This window comes from Notothenia rossii (genome assembly GCF_949606895.1).
Source record: "Notothenia rossii genome assembly, chromosome: 9".
Taxonomy (NCBI): Eukaryota; Metazoa; Chordata; class Actinopteri; order Perciformes; family Nototheniidae; genus Notothenia; species Notothenia rossii.
Window position 1 is genome coordinate 49,526,494 of NC_136907.1, and position 16,247 is coordinate 49,542,740.

Here is a 16,247-nt window from a genome sequence, read left to right on the forward strand (position 1 = left end):
TAGTGGAGTGCACGCGTCTCAAACAGCCTAGTACAAAATGGCGGCGCAACTTGGTGGGCGGTACCCTGGAAAGGAATCTCTGCGTGAGAAATACAAGGTGTGGCGTGTGAGCGTGTGAATGGACTGAAATGCGTGTGTCTCACGCCAAATGACACTTGAGAGCTCTGGCTCTGTCGCAGCTGTCAGCACCAGTGCGGCTAGCACCGCTAACACAAGCTAGCTAACTTTTGGATGTGTACATATAAGTCTATCAAGCTCTACAGGTTGATGATATTAAATAAAACTGTTTTTAACCAGGAATTTTTACTTAAAATGCTGGGTTGAATAGAGCAATACGTTTTAAATCAATCAATTTGGCTTTTAACTTCCGAACTTCTCGCATTTTAGCGCTACATTTAGTGAAAGTGGCGCCACTTTCACTACAATCTCTATTCAGTCAAAGAGGTCCACTCGTGTGGGCTAACAGGGAAGGTTGTTGTCAGAGCCGGCCCGACAAATTTAACCGACATAAGCGGCCGCTTTGGGCCCCGCAGCCACTAAGGGGCCTCCTAGCAAAAAAATAAATAAATCAGTACACCATCGCCGTGATAAGTATGTTTAATTAATTGTGTTAATATGCCTAGATTGCCTATTCTGAAAGTCATGTATTATATTATTGAGTCAATAATATAATACATTAACCGTGCTTTACCTGAACCTCATCATGACACAAGAGAGGACGGCAGGATTGTAATTTCCCGTGTTCAGTGAATGCAACAGAGGCAAGACACCAGACCAACCAGAGAGTTGAATGGAAATAAACCTCTTTCTTATTGGCTGACAGGTACCTATCCTGTGAGCTGTGACAATGTTTAAAATAAACTGTCAGTCGGACTCACAGTTTTTGAAGATGGACATAAGAAAAAGATTTCTTAAAAAAGACTACAATTCTCAAGTGGTGGCTCACACAACAACCCTAGAGCCACCACTTGAGCCAGGTAAACAAGGTATGTAAATGTAAGTAAACTTCCAAGTTATGCGAACATGTAAGCAAAGCATAAATTACAGCTACATTGACGTTACTTTGAATCGCGGGGGTAAGCTAAACCGGTGGCAAGTAGCGAAAGCTAGCCAGATATATTAAATAAACACTTTGTCATACAATCTAAATGTAATGTTTTTTAGCGTTACCTGGTGATTTCAAAGAAATCTTTCTGGGAAATGTTGACTTACTGTTCGACATGAAGCTAGAAGCTACCTTACAGTACACAGTTGATCCGGAGTCCTGTCAGTTACGGCCCGTCCACACAGCAGCGTTAAAAAATATTCCAACGCTTCTGCCCATTCACTTTGAATGGGGTGACGTCACGTTGCCTCACTTTTCGCCGAACTGCATTGTGGGAAGCAAAGCAAAGATTTCCAGGATTTTCAGGATTCAAAAGTTGAGCAATGTTCAACTTTTGAAGCTGAGGTGGAAGCGTCAGCCAATCAAATCCCGTTTATGCAAATCTGACAGTACAAGCGCTAGCCAATCAAACCGCGTGCAAGCTGGGAGTATATATATTCCAAAAAATGGAGGAGAAATTAGTTATTGCGGTAGCAAATCACCCGGTTCTTTATGACCAGTCCCTATTAACTTACCGGGATACAAACCGGAGGAACCAGGCATGGAGGGAGGTGGCAGAGACAGTGGGTGAAACTGGTAGGTTTTCGCCTGTTTGGGGATTTTATTTCCAGTTGACTTCGTTTTAACATTGCTATTGCTTTGAATGTCGGGGGCGGGAGATTCATGTGATTGGTTGTTGGCCGCGTTGCTCGCAAAAAATCCACAAGCTTCAGATACGCCCACCTCCAAGATTTTTTTAACGCGGCTGTGTGGACGTACCGTTAAAGTGTTTCATAGTTAGCTTAGCTAAGCATCAACCAAGCACTGAAATATATGGATGTTATGTGACAGTATTTCTGAGAAAAAGTCAGCTGAAATGGTGGCATAGTTGCCACTGCTTTATGTGTCGACAGCATGTTTGAACGTATTTACAGCAGTAAATGTAGCTGTTTGGCCACTGACGTTGCCATAACAACACCTACATTTAAATGTGCAACCTCTTTTTGTGACAGATTTTTGCAAGAAATTATAATTCTTCTGAATGATATTCCTATTGACAGCTAGTTTATATGTGAACATTATGAGATGGACAGCCAGAGAGAATAAATGAAAAACAGTTATGAAATACTATATGACAAAACAAGAATACAGTTTAAGTGATTTGTAAAATATCCATAAACAAAAATCTCCTTACAGTTCTGTTTCATACAGATGTAGCACTCCAGATAGGACTCACATGGGTGTGTCCCAGTCAAAAGCCCAGCGGATCCCAGTGGCTGGGGGTGTTACCAAATTGCTAGAGGGCGTTGCCAAATTTCCCGATTTGTTCAATTACAGGATTTAACCATGAGATGGCGCTTCATTCACAAATACACAAAGACAACTGGGTGTTGTAGAACTTAGTCTGTTTGCAATGTTTGCAGCACTGCAGTTGTGTTTGTTGAATACTGTAGCATTTAATCACTTATTCGTTATGGTTTTCACAGGCTACTATAATGAAAAAACATCAATATTTTAGATCAAATAAAGTTTATAGTTTGCTTTATGCAGTATATTTTTTGTAATATTGTTGGGGTGTTTTTACACAGTACAGTAGATTGAAGTAAATCAATTTATACATTAAGATAAGATAAGATGGACCTTTATTAATCCCCGTGGGGAAATTCAGTAGTTCAAACAGCAACAGGGTAAGAGTGAAAAACAGGATAGCACAGATTCAAACAGATTAATAAAATCAAAAATAAGATGAGCGATAAAAATAATAATAATGAGAAACTATGAAATAAGAAATTAATAAAACTAAAATATAATTATCATATCATATATTATAATGTATTGTATTATTAAGTAATATCATACATTAACCCCATTATAGCAGATGCCACATTGAATGGATGAACACATTTATGCATCAATAATTACAACAGAGTATTTCTAAATACAAGTTGTAAAAATACTTATATGTATTTAATATTAATAACATAATGATTAATTTCAGATGATAACACTTTTCAGGGTTAGGTCCGGTCTGACAGTGCTTAGCTCTCTGCTGCAGAGAAGATCACTGCTCTAAACAAAGTCAAAAATCCTACATCCAAACGGAATAAATATAGTTAATTATTATTAAAACGTTAATATGGAGCTATTTCAGGGTCATAAGTTTTGATCATTCAAAAAAATATAATTTATTTGAAAGTTCAAGTTTTTATCCTGAACTTTGAAAAATAAAATGATGTATTCAAAATAAAAATAAGTATTTTATATATACGTTTATAGATACGTAATTTCACATTCTAGCACAGCTTATTGCTCTTATACAGATGTAGCACTTCATTTCAGACTCCAGTTTACAGCTTCCTGCCTACGACCTGCCTAGGACCAGTATACAGGAATGTTAAGCCGTCCCACTATTTTCCAAGAGGGCGTTGCCAGATTTTCAATTTCAGGTTTTAACCAGGAGATGGTGCTTCATTCACAAATACAGAAAGACAAGTTTCATGGACTTTCAGTTGTGTTTTGAAGAGCATTTGAACACATCAATATTTTAGATACTATACTAAAGTATATCTAATCTTGTAATTCAATAATATATAGTCTTTATATATTAAATAATCATAATAATAATGTAAATGTTTACATCACACTTCTTTATTTGTTATGCTCATACTTTTACCTTTACAATCGTTTGCTTTAATATGCAGTATATTTTTTGTATATTTTGTGTTTGCTTCCTCCTGCTCCCTTTCGGACACATACTGTATGATTTATTATTATTATTAATATGAAGATATTATTAAGATAAGATAAGATGTTACTTTATTGATTGAACATTTTAGTTTAGAATGTGCTGTCCCACGGTAATTCAGAAGGCTCACAGGTCACATTCCGACCATTATTTAAAACAATAGGTGCTTCCACACCGTCTACAGTTTGATTTGTATAGAGGGAGCTCTGTGGCTGAATGGCCAGCGATTAGGTGCGGCGCATTTATCATAGGTTATCAGAGCTAACTGCCTGCCGTCAGATTTCATTTAAAAAACAGATCTGATTTTAAGACTATTTCTGCGCTCATAAAGAACGATAAGAATAAGAATAATGCGTATTGAACTGGTTTCATTCATTAGTGAGTTTATTTAACACTAGATCCACCAATCGGGTCAAATTGTGTGATGTGTGTTGTGTGTGTGCAATGTAACTTTTTTTCAATTAAATATTAAAGTCTCCCAGTCCGTGACTTTTCCTGAAAGTGTGTTATGTAGCACCCTATGTTGTTAAAAATGGCATTCTAATAGCGGGATTTGAAGGTTTTAGGTAGTCCTATACAAAAACCTCTGGCGGTTCTAGTGTTAAGGTAATTAGGTACAGTCGAAGCCCTTTTTTATCAGTAACGAATTTAGCAGTTGAACATAAAAGTCAACTAACTGAGGGTCATTTGCAATGACAGTGTTGTGTCTATTGTAAGCTTGTCACTCAGAGTAACCTACAGTTAATTTAGCTGCTCGAGAAGAAAGATCAGGGGGGAGGGGGGGAGAGAGCTGTGGTTGATGGGCCATTAGTTGTGTAAATACACAGCTGAGCGCTGCCGTTTCATTCAGACTGTTTAAAAAACGGTAACAACGGACTATTTTTCAAGATCAATAACATGCTTTGGGATCCTGATCTGCCGACGAGGCTCCATTAAAATATAAATATTTTTGGGGTATGGGGGGGTCTGGGACCCGGAGTAATCTGCGGCCGTGAGCTGTTATGTGCCATCATGACACGCATGGTGTTCTTTTTTTATATATTATAATGAAGTGCGAGCTGTGTGATCGAGTCCTCCTGCCTGTCGGCTCTGCTCTCATGGATGTATAGGCTCTGCTGCTCCGAGATGATGGTCTAACTTCAGCAGCTACATTACCTACGGGTGCGTTCGTTAATATTAACTGTGCGTCCAGAGTCACTGTGGCACAGACTGGACCGCTGGTTAACGGCTGTTAGAACGGGCCGTTCAGGTGTTCAGAGCAGAGCTCCCTGTCGGAGCGACAGAGCGTAATGTGAACTGAAAAGTTTTTCTGTGGCAATATTATTTAAGGAATCGTTGAGCTAGCTAGCTAGCATATATTGTCACTATCTGCTAACGTTAGCTTTAGCCTTCTATTTCTAATAGTTTTTTTCATAGGCTATAAACAGAGGTGGTATAAGTATATTATATATAAATATATATATATATTGTACTTGAGTAAAAGTAGAAGCACTCAGATCTTGTACTAGAATAAAAGTAGAAGTACTCAGATCTTGTACTTGAGTAAAAGTAGAAGCACTCAGGTCTTGTACTTGAGTAAAAGTAGAAGCACACAGATCTTGTAGATTAAAAGTAGAAGTACTCAGGTCTTGTACTTGAGTAAAAGTAGAAGTACTCAGGTCTTGTACTTGAGTAAAAGTAGAAGTACTCAGATCTTGTACTTGAGTAAAAGTAGAAGTACCAGAGTGTAGGAATACTCTGTTACAGTAAAAGTCCTGCATTCAAAATCTTTCAGCATTCAAGTATTCTCATCAAAATATAGTGAAAGTAGCGACAGTAAAAGTAGTCATTGTGCAGATTGGTCCATTTCAGAATAATATATATGATATGTTTTATAATGATTGATCATGAAAGTGTTCTCAAAGCTGGTAAAGGTGCAGCTAGTTTGAATGACTTTGTATACTGCAGGGTAGCTTGTGGATTTACTCCAGGTGGAACTAAAGTCTGATTTAACACTTGATTATATTTCACATCATTCATCCACATCTGTAAAGTCACTAAAGGTATTAAAAACATGGAGTGGAGTAGAAGTACACCATGTACCTCTGAACTGTAGTGGAGTAAAAGAACAAAGTAGCAAAACATTGAAATACTTAAATAAAGTACAAGTATCTCAAAATTGTGCCCAAGTATAGTACTTGTTGGGTTTATGAACTTAGTTACTTCCATGTGGCTATAAAGATAGAAAGACTAAGCCTTGCACAGAGGCATGAAAATACATTTTCAAAATGCTCAACAGTGCTGCCAAAATTATAAACTGACTGCTACACAATTAAAATAAATGCTTTTATATATTTCTATTAGATGTGACTCTTTGGCGTTTCTGTTATTATTAACACTGCTGCTTTAGTTGTTCTGACTGCTAAAATCCTCTGTTATTCCGTGGGGTGGGGGAGCCGGGGGCTCGGATCCTTGTCCCCTTTTTCATACCTGATGAGTTTGCATCCCTGTATGTTAAAAAGCCTCAGTCACCTTAATTCATGTAATAAAAACATCTCAGGTCAGTAACACTCAAAGCTAAATGTGCAATACCATGTTCAGCTATGTTACTATTTATAATGTTATTGTTCTTACATCCGAAGATGTACATATTGGAATGATTTCTTAACTTACAGTAGGCTATTTTTTACAATGTGTGTTGGAAGGATTTATTAAATTACTATGAATATTGTCATTGTTGAAGGCTTTTAGAGAAGGATGAACTATAAGCCTGAATTACATAACATTTTATACCTAAAAACATAAAAGCCACAATAAATAAATCACAATTATTGGAGTTATTTTTACCTCCCGTATTGCTTTCAACCCACCCGCTTTTATGGTGTTGTTACGTCACTAACTGTAAGCTTGTCACATACAGTCTATGGTCACTCAGAGTAACCTACTGTTAATTTAGCTGCTGGAGAAGAAAGATCAGGGGGGGTGGGGGGAGAGAGCTGCCGTTTCATTCACACTGTTTAAAAAACGGTAACAACGGACTATTTTTCTTAGCGGATGCATGTCAATTTAAATCAATACAACTATTTTTTAAATCAATGAAAACATTTTCTAAATCCATAAAAGCATTTAAATTAATATTGGGAGTCATGTCGTTATTTTGTTGAGAATGTGGCCATGTAATAAGCGGGATAATTTGCAGCGACTTGTTCCTTATGAGGAAAATAACACCCGTCATGCAGTTGGGATCCTGATCTGCCGACGAGGCTCCATTGAAATATAAATATTTTTAGTGAATTACTGAGTTTAGGCACGTTAATAACGTTTTAATGAAGTTGAATACAGTTTATGTGTCAGTGATTTCATGTCAATTCGGTGAACATAAACATAAATGATCGTGACGAAGATGATGATTAAATTAGGATTAAAAATCGAGAGCCGGGCTGCATTTCCTCCCGTTCGTTTTTTTCGACTAAACAACATTATTTTGTTAAATAACAACATGGTGATGTTTTGTAAATGATTACATCACTCTTATTTAGCACAGAGTATGATATCCGTGACATATGGATCTTAACAAAGTCCCGCTGTACATCCAGCGTACTGTATCTGACTTTATTTCACATGAGCTCCAGTGTGGAACCCCACTGCACCCCCTGGTGGATCAATGATCCATTGCAGCTGGCTTCATTATAATTACATTGATCTATCACGGGGGCGGTCTCAAGTCAAGCTGGAGGTTTTCCCTTGAGATTTCCCAGATCACGTACCAATCACGGCCCTCGCGTTTAAACTGTCTGAAATGAATCGCTACCTCTGTACCTTGATTGTTGCCAATTACGATGCTCAACAGCTTGCTTAAAGGAACTTTGACGCTGGTATCAGTTTACCATCAATCACGGGAGTATTGTGTATAGAAAGTATTGAGTTATATTTCTCGCGCTACCTAACATCCTTGAAGGCAACATGACAGAGGGAGGCCTGCCACTCAGGATGCCAAACTACTCTCTGATAAGCCCCCCCCCCCCCCCCCACGCAACATCAGGGCCAAAAGTCTGAAAGCGAAAAAAAAAGATCTGTAAGCGGAAAAAAAGGTCTGAAAGTGAAAAACGATCTGAAGGTGAAAAGCAATGTGAAACCTGAAAAAACAAGATTTGAAACTGAAAAAATTATTGTTTTGAATCTGAAAACGAAAAATCTGCAACTGAAAAAAATAAGGATTCAAATATCAAAATATGTATAAAATGAAATCTGAAAATAAATATTTTATTCAAAACAAATTGCTGAACTGAATCAAAAATAATATTCAACCTGAAAAATGATGTCGAATACTTTTATTTTGAATACATCATAGTATTTTTCAAAGTTCAGAATAAAAACTTGAACTTTCAAATAAATTGCATTTTTTTGAATGATCAAAAGTTATGACCCTGAAATAGCTCCATAGTTAAGTCTTGTTCATTGTTTTCCACTTTTATTAAATGTTTGATATTTCCGGCACAGACCCTTTAATAGATGAGAGTAACAAATGCGTCACTTGCGGGCAAAAATAACGGCTCCGCCAACTTTCGGGGGAAAACAATGCTGTCAGTTGAACGGCGGTCAATACAAATTCTGAAGTTTTTGCCAATCCGATCAGAAATGTAAGAAAACCAGAGATTTTTGGATCTTCAAACAGCCCGAATCCAATGGCCAGACAGGCAAACAATTGCATTAAGCCATTAGAAATCGACGATCGGGCTCGATATATGGTTAAATATAGCAGTAGGCTATTTATTTTCATAGATGAGAGTAACATCTACGTCACTTTACGGCCCGCCCCCTTTTGGGGGAAACAACAGCTGTCATTTGAATGGCGATCGAGCCTGAAGCCACAGAGATCTTCTGTTACTGTCTTTTCTTCTTAGAGGAAGTACAGAAACACGTAACTCTGGATTTGTTTTAATGTTTGAGGTGCAATAAACGACACAGCAGCTTTTTGGCATGATAAAACTATTATGTTCCGCCTCACTCATGAGAGTAACAGCTGGAGAAATTACAGCCTCGCCTACTGATTTTAATTTAACCATATATCAAGACCGATTGTGACCAATGATCGAATGTAATTGTTTGCCTGACTGGCCATCGTAATCGAGCTCTTTGAAGATCCAAAAATCCACGGTTTTCCCCAAAAATTGATCGGATGGGCAAAAACTTCAGAATTTGTATTGACCGCCATTCAAATGACAGCGTTGTTTTCCCCCAAAAGTGGGCAGGGCCGTAGTTTTTGCCTGGAAGTGACATAGGTGTTACTCTCCTCTATACCGGCAATGCGCGATAGAAAAAACAGAAAGTGCGACAGTTTAAAATATGCGAACACAAACCTACAGACTGGGGGTTGGGAGATCACAGGAGGGGGGAGAGCTGTGGAATGTGATCACCATCCCCCTTGGGAGACTTACTCCACACATTCCGATGGCCAATTAGTTTTAAACAAAGAGTTTGCAGCATTCAGCATAGGCAACATGGGGGGTGGGGGCTTCTCAAAAGAGAAAATGCAGATATAATTCACTCTGGACTCGCTGGTATCTCGAGCTGAGCGCTCATTGGTGGTTTGTACCCCGTGCTGCTGATGAAATTCTCCATTGGCTCTGCAAAAGTTTGTTGTTGTTTTGTGTCGCCACTTCCATTCACATTTTTCATCAATGTTCCACAATGTTTATCATGAAATTAATGTCCATATATTTTAAACTATAGTTGCACTGCTTACCGTTTTCATACTTTATATATCTTAGCATATTCATACACACTGTTAATACTGCTCACAGGCTGCTGTGTATATCTAGTGTATTCATACCCCTCACTGTTTATTCATCATTCAATGAATTCTATATTTTATTCTGTAGATCGTGTACATTACTTTTCACTTTACTGCTTGTTGCACCGTTAGAAGCTAAACTGCATTTCGTTGTCTCAGTACCTGTAATCTGTGCAATAACAATAAAGCAGGCATCTTTATTGTAGCCTCAACAATCAAGTTCTAAGTAGTGCAATATGAAATTAAAATAAAATAAAAACTACACTCTTTTGGCAGTGTCGTGGTGCCGAGAGATGGGAGTCGGAGGCGGGGTATCAAAGGTACAAACTAGACTTTTATTTAGCATCTGAAAACCATTGTAAACAACTTCATGCCCGGGAAGCGAAGACCGGCGGAAACAGGAAGTCCGGTTCACTAGAATGTCCGTGCAGAACAATACCCCAACCCATAGATCCGTGGGTGAATAATGTCAATCACCACAGTTTACACATTAACAACAACTACACTATTTTGGCAGTGTAACAATTAAACAAGAACTACACTCTTTTGGCAGTAACAATTAGATAAATAATAAACTGTCAGACTGACACTGAAGACAAACAAACTATTTTCAGCAATCAATCTGTTTAGTTGACTCTGGGTGACATGTGGCGATTTAAAAAAAATCGTTTTTGGCTGTTCAGATGGTGTTGCTCCATCTGGGTCACTGCCGGTGGTTGAGACGGTGGGGTCTTTGGCGACTAGTTTTATAGCCCCATGTACATTACTTAGGTGTTTCAGGAGATTGGCATTGCTGTTATTCGATGTGGATAATGCTTTCTGTCCTGCACAGTTTACATTTGACCGTAATATGTTGTGCGTCCTTTATCCCCACAAATTGAAAATAGTGGTTATATCTCCAAGTTGTAAATGCGCTGCTGCTCTCGCTGATACTTGCATCTGCCATACTGTGTGTGCTGGTGGTGGGCGTTGCCGTGTATGTGTGTGTGTTAGCAAGTGTTTGTGTGTCTGTGTATTTTCCCCATAAGGCAAGACCCGCCCAACTCTGTCTCTGATTGGCTTACCATGAAATATTACCCCGCGGTAACCAATCATCACTCCTCTCTGGTGACGTTCACTTTTCCATGGTACTGTGAGAGGACATCGCTGTATTCAACTGTAAATTACATCCGCAGGGAGATTCGGTTCAGTTGGATCACATAATGTAACGCAGTGTAACCCATTTAAATCACAGTAACTATAACGGTGTTACTGAATGGGAATAGGTAACTAGTAACGTTATTAGTTACCGCAAAAGGTAGTTACGTTACAGTAATGCGTTAGTTTGTAACGCGTTAGTCCCAACACTGATACACACACCTGAGAGGCACCTGAGAGCTGCTGTTTCATTCAGACTGTTTTAAAAAAACAACGGTCTGATTTTAACAACTCAATGTGTGATTGTTATAGCAGTAATATTAGACACTAATAACACAGTAAACTATTAACACTGTCAGTGGCGGTCGGCCCATAGGGACGCTAGGGGCGCCGCCCCACCTCTTCCCACATTACAAATTAAAATTAAAAATATATATATATATAGGCTATATATATATATTTTTTTTAAATTTTAAAATTTTAATTTTTAATGAACAAGGTAATATCATATAATTGGTATTAATAAAATGTATAATCTACAATACAATCTCGTTTAAAATGGTGTTACGATGTCTAAAGTTACTGATAAGTCACATGTTTCCTGCCTGGCCTTGCCCGTGTATCATTACCCTCTCTCTTCTGGGCGCTAAGAGAGGAACCCTCAACCAGTGCAGCAGCAGCCACTAGCAGCTGACTGTTGCTATCTGTAAGCTATGGCTCCGAAACATAATTTCAGCCAATCAGAGTCGTCAAATCTGATGATCACCGGGCGCCAATGTCAGCGCCCGGTGCAGGGTTATGGCTAGAAAGGATCCGTCTTGTGTAAAACTCTCGCGAGAGTGTGCGAGTCACGTGGCTGGATGTTTTCGTCTGACAGGCAGCCTTTCAGTTACGATCGTTAACATCAGTGGGCCAAAGCAAATGATGGTGAGAAGCTAAACTATCTATTAATTATGTCAATTACAGGGAGTGTGATTGTAACTGTGTGTGTGACTAGCTGGATGCAAAGAGGTAAACACTGTCTTTTGTTTCCCATGCTTGCTCTTCAAACAGCCGGGGACAGATACTATGTGCCCGTTCTAAATAAACACACACACACACACACACACACACACACACACACACACACACACACACACACACACACACACACACACACACACACACACATTATTGTAGTTGAGTTTTGACAGCATCCATCAAACTAGATGTTTTGCCTTAATGGTCTGTTTTCTAATATTTCTGTGTTTCTGAACCACGTCTGTGTCTGCATATAATGTTCGTATTTAGTCTCCTCAGGGTTCCCGCGGGGTCTTAAAAAGTCTTACATTTAATAATCTGAATGTAAGGCCTTAAAAAGGTCTTAAATATGACCAACAAAATAAGAAAGTTCTTAATATGATTTAGAAGGTCTTAAAAAGGATCGGATTTGAAAGGTACTTCTGTGTTACGATAGCGTCTAAATGTGTTTTGGGGGAAATGTCCGGGCTGCAAAGTAACCAGTACGGTAATAACCTTTCAGTTCCCCCCAACAATTTGTATGGAATTAAATCAACATAGAACCAGTAATCACTAACTTTGTTTCCCCCGGTCCCTTATTGAAGAACACCCTGCTAGTAACCTAGCAACCAAGCTTCAGCTTGCGGCAGTCAGAAACTCATGTATCTTCAAATCTACTTACAAATGAATATGGAGAGGTGTCAGTTCAACCGTATTTGGTTGGAAAACATCTAATTTAGTGCTTGGTTGAAACCAGTGGAGGGGAACGTGTTTGAAGCCCGCCGCACCATTTGCAAAAGAAATAAGCGTTTGTTTTGCTAATGTAGCGTTAGCTGGTGGAGCGTTAGCTAGTGCAGCAGCTCCCGCAACAACACCGGGGGACCTCCGGGCGAAGTTTGGGTCTACGTCAACCCTAAAAGCGGAGGTGCTGTAGACGCTAAATACCGTAGCTAAACACCAATCATACAACAGCAACGATGAAATAGTGTAGCCAATTTAATTTAAGGGGTAATTTCTCAAAATGTTCCCCGTGTGGTTTATTCACCATTACAATAGCCCCACCTAAAATCATTTCCACCAGCCGCCACTGAACACTGTACATATTATTGTTTGCCCGTGGGATTAGGATTATCGGTAGTGAGAGCCGTGCTGCATTTTCCTCCGGTTGGATGTGATATAAAAACAAAGCGATTATTTTTGTTGTTGTAAACTCACGTGGATTAAACTACATGTATTAGTGCATTCATTTCAATTCGCGAACATATACATTAAATGATCGTGAGGATGATGATTGAAAATCGTTTGTTTGAGCCGGGTTGCATTTCCTGATGAAAAAACATAGCGATGGTTTTGTACTTACGCCAACGTGAGTTAAACAACATTATTTTGTTAAATAAAAACATGGTGATGTTTTGTAAATGATTACATGTCTCTTATTTAGCACAGAATATGATCCTATCCGTGACATATGGATCTTAACAAATGTCCGCTATATCAGATACCTGTAGATCTATCAGCTGTTTATTTCACATGAGTTCCAGTGTGGCAGCTTTTCACGGCTCCCCCTGGTGGATCCATGATCCATTGCAGCTGGTTTCATTAAAATTACATTTATTTACCAAGGGGGCGTATCAAGTCCTGCGGGGGGGTTTTCCTTTTCAGCAGGGGCCCACCCCGTGCCGATCACGGACCTGCACGGGTAGGAGTCTGAAATGAAGTGCTACATCTGTATGGGTGTTGAGGGATGTATCCATAGATCTCTTAATTTTGCTCTCAAAGTGCACCAGATTGATGCTTTTAATATATTTTTTTTTAAAATCCCGGGGGAGCTTGCCCCCGGACCCCACTAGAGGGGGTGAGGACCCCCCTAGAGGAGGTCAGGTCCACGGTGTTTACATGCTTATGTATACATTATGTGTGCTTATGCTAACATCATAAGACAACAGTTGGTTCCGTGTTGTGTGTAGTGAGAACGCGCTAGAGCGAGGGGGGCCCCCAAGCCAAAGCTTGCTTAGGGCCCCCAAAAGTCTAGGGCCGGCCCTGGTTGTTGTTGAGGTGAAATACATAATTCTTCATTCATTTTCCTCATCCAAATGTTCCCGGCTGCTCTATTGTGGGGGGTGAGAGAGCCAATTAAATCAATAACTTCCCTCATTCTCTCACATGCACATACAGAAACACACCCTCGGAAACCCCTACCTCTCTGCCACCCTGTCCCCTCCCCAAGGCTTAGCGGTAAAACAACAGGGGAATCCGCTATGGTGACACAGTGTGGCCTGGTACTTTTCCACAGATAAAATGAAGTGAGAGGTAGTGTTGATATATGTGTTTATATTGCTTCACAATCAATCCAATGTAAACTTTGTATTGAAAAAAAGGAAATTAAAGGACACAAAAGAAAGATTTAAAAGCCACCTTTGCTGCTACTTATGGTGTCAAGTGTTTGTTTGTCCAATAATATATTTTCCACTAACTGACTGAGAAGTGAGGGTTGTCCATTCTGGCCAAAGACGAATTACAGATTACTTTCTAGATAGACGTTAGCCCAGTCTACGGTCTCAATGCATAGATTAGTGCTCAGAGCTGACTTTTCCGCCGCATGTAATCAATTAGCCACTTCCAGCTGTGGATGCATTCTCTGAAGTGCAACAAAACCACCATTCATGAATCCCCTCCAAGCATTTTATTTGAGGTTGGACCACGCGGACATGAGTCCCTGTCCTCAAGTGACCTGCAACCACCAAGCTGACCCAAATAATGTGATTTATATTTTGGTCGGTGTCAAGTAACACTGCCAACTGGCCGGTTTGTGTTACAGCAAGCTCTCAGGGAATCAGTGCAAATGCTACACCTAAATAAAGGTCTTAAATGTTTGCTAAATGTCTTCACGTTACATAATTCACAAACTTTTTCTCCTTTTAATTCATTAATGTTATGATCTCAATGGAAAAGCGATAAACTTCTTATGTTAAAATTATTTGTGCACCTGTAGCAACAAAAACAGCTCCAGCCTATGCCTGTCCTAAAATGTGCTGGACCCTTAAGGCAATAAACCACCCAAATAAAACGTTAATTTCTACAATTCGAGGGCGGAAAGGAAACTTTTCCCATCATTTGAAAGTCAGCAGAAGAATGTCCCCGTCTTCAGTGCAACCCAAGCTGTGGAAACCACAGATATGAAAGTAATGAAGAGCATTGGTTCCGGTTTGAAGTTGAAAAATCTAACTGTACTGTTTATGAAACTCGCTGTCAGCTCCAATACGCCACATGAGAAGACATGCAGATAAGATGTGTTGTGAATTATTGACAGTTTGTGGAACACGTTTCAGCTGCCAGCCTGAACCAAATCCTTCTTGAAAGGTCAATTTATAGTTGCCATGTTCAGGAATACATGCAACTTAGGAATGCTTATTGCTCAAATTCATACTAAGCCAAACTTAAATGGTACCATTGTGACCAGGGAGACTCAACTTTCTCCGCCCGGGTGCCACTTTTAATAAATAAACATGATTTATCAGATACAAAATATTAATTAAACTACTATAACAAAGGGGGGTTTCAAGGATTTGAGAACGTGCAGGGCCTAGACCAGACCACTGTTGGGGGGATGGGTTATTTGATGCTTTTGTTTTGCATTCTGGCAACTTAATTATCATAAAAAATACACTGAGATTTATTGCCAAGTAGGTTTCACTTAAATAGGCCATATTATGCTTTTTGGGGTTTTCCCTTTCCTATAGAGTTTGATATAGGTTTTTGTGCAAACGCTGAAATACCAAATTTCACAAAAGTGTGGGGTTTCTCTCCCACACATAGTGACCTTACTATGTAACACTCTAAGCGGCAGGGGTCTCTAAGCAGTTGACCTATCACAACAGATCTGGCCAGCTGGCCAATCAGAGCAGACTGGGCTCTGGTTTCAGACAGAGGGTGAAAAGAGGTGCTGCAGCACAGGCAGTGTGAGAAAAATAAAGAGCTCTTTGAACATTAAATGGGGACATGTCACAATCGAGACACTAAATACAATTAGGACCTGAAAATTAGCAGAATAGGGCTCCTTTAAATGTGCCCTTAGAGTAACAGAGAGAAAGGTTAACACCTGGCTAGGAAACGGAAGTCTTCACAATTGAATGTGTTGACACTGTCTCGTGTTGTGTTTCACGTTAGGTTAATCAAACTTCATCTAATCAGTTGGATTAGACTTCAGAACGAAAACACAACACTTTGGATGACCCCACCCCCACCCCTTCACCCTTATCTGCGGTGGACAATACATTATTGGCTTTCTGAAACCAAAGTGTTTTTCGCTGCATCCGGGTCACCTGAAGTTCACCGGTCATTATGTAAAAACTGCATGACACAAACAATTAAAGTATATTCTCACTTAGACCCACAATGGCTACACGTAAGCAGTTGAAAGTCCACTAGCTCATGGGCGTTCCATATTCAGTGTTTCATGTTCAGTGTCATGCTAAGAAATCATATAATAAATGTCTTAATGTGTCTTG

At 39.4% G+C, this 16,247-nt stretch overlaps 1 protein-coding gene and 1 long non-coding RNA gene across 3 annotated transcripts in view; one reads left to right on the top strand and one right to left on the bottom strand.

Moving 5' to 3' along the window:
* The window catches only part of LOC307017995, a 41,903-nt gene that overhangs the window by 21,286 nt on the left and 4,370 nt on the right, over positions 1 to 16,247 (bottom strand). The window lies entirely within an intron of this gene.
* The window catches only part of bcl6ab (BCL6A transcription repressor b), a 37,736-nt gene that overhangs the window by 6,682 nt on the left and 14,807 nt on the right, over positions 1 to 16,247 (top strand). The window lies entirely within an intron of this gene.